The following is a 1,201-nucleotide window of genomic DNA, read 5'->3' as shown; positions in this document are numbered from 1 at the left end:
TTTAATCAGTTTAAAATTAAGTTTTAAACCGTGTAGGATGTCAGTATAACATTACAAGTAAGGAAGGTGAACTAGAACCGAAATAGAAAGTCGAATAAATAAAAAATGGTTTCTCCTTGTACTATATCTGTAGTTAGAACTCGAACTTCGTTTATTAATATTGGTAAAGAGTATGTCCATGATTTGTTATTTAATTATTGCAGATTTAACTGGTCTCTGTACGTCACTGATATGGGAAACTAATTCAAGAGATTAAAGATGTATTTTAACATTATTTACACTCTTCTCCGACATTATTATTTACAAGTCACAGATAGGGAAACTGATGTAAGTCTCATAACTCTTATAAACTTTAAATGACGTAATTAGCTAGAAGGTGAGTTAGCGTTTAATTGTAAACTAAAATATCATAGATTAACTAAACAAGAGAAAGAATAATAAAGTGAACTGAAAACAAAACCACAAAGAAATAAAAAATAAAGCTTGCTACCTCACACTCATTGCCCCTTTCGAAAAATGAAGTGATTAATCACTCCTAAATTACCAATTTTCCTATCCTTACTTTTAACGACCTCGTTATACTGACATCATGAATCCCACATAGTTTAAATACATATATCTTACAAAGATAATCCGTTCATATTCTTCAATCTTCAACTTCTCAAACTTCCGGCTCAAGTTACGGGAAATCCTCGAGTTCAAAGACAAGCTAAGCTGCAATAATTAATTAACTAGTTAGAACAGATTAATTCATATGATCATTATTTACATACTATTTACCAACATAAATATCTGTACGTCACCGATATGGGAAACTGGTGTCAGTCTGATAACTCGTAGAATCTGAAAGTTCATTCGATTAGCTAGGAGGTGAGCTAGCGTTAAAGTGTAAACTGAAAACTGACAGATTAGCTAAACGATAGAAAGAATAAGTTACCTGTAAAAAACAAAAACATAACAAAATAAAAAGAATTTGCTACCTCACACTTCTTTCGAAAACCGAAGTGATTACATTAAATCACTCCTAAATTCCCAATTTTCGTATCGTTACTTTTAACACCCTCATTATACCGACACCAAGAATCCTTTACAGTTTCAGTACAGATACCTTACAAAGAGAAATAATTCATGTTCTTGAATCTTCATTTTCTCCACTTTCCTGCTCTGGTTCACTTTATAGAAAGGGTTCGAGTTCAAAGAC

At 31.7% G+C, this 1,201-nt stretch overlaps 1 protein-coding gene across 2 annotated transcripts in view; it reads right to left on the bottom strand.

The window, feature by feature from the left end:
* Positions 1–1,201, bottom strand: part of LOC111086559 — an 8,468-nt gene that overhangs the window by 2,641 nt on the left and 4,626 nt on the right. The gene's annotated exons all lie outside the window — the stretch shown is intronic.

The sequence above is a fragment of the Limulus polyphemus genome, unplaced genomic scaffold (genome assembly GCF_000517525.1).
Source record: "Limulus polyphemus unplaced genomic scaffold, Limulus_polyphemus-2.1.2 Scaffold1190, whole genome shotgun sequence".
NCBI lineage: Eukaryota > Metazoa > Arthropoda > Merostomata > Xiphosura > Limulidae > Limulus > Limulus polyphemus.
This window is presented reverse-complemented; position numbering and strand designations above follow the sequence as displayed.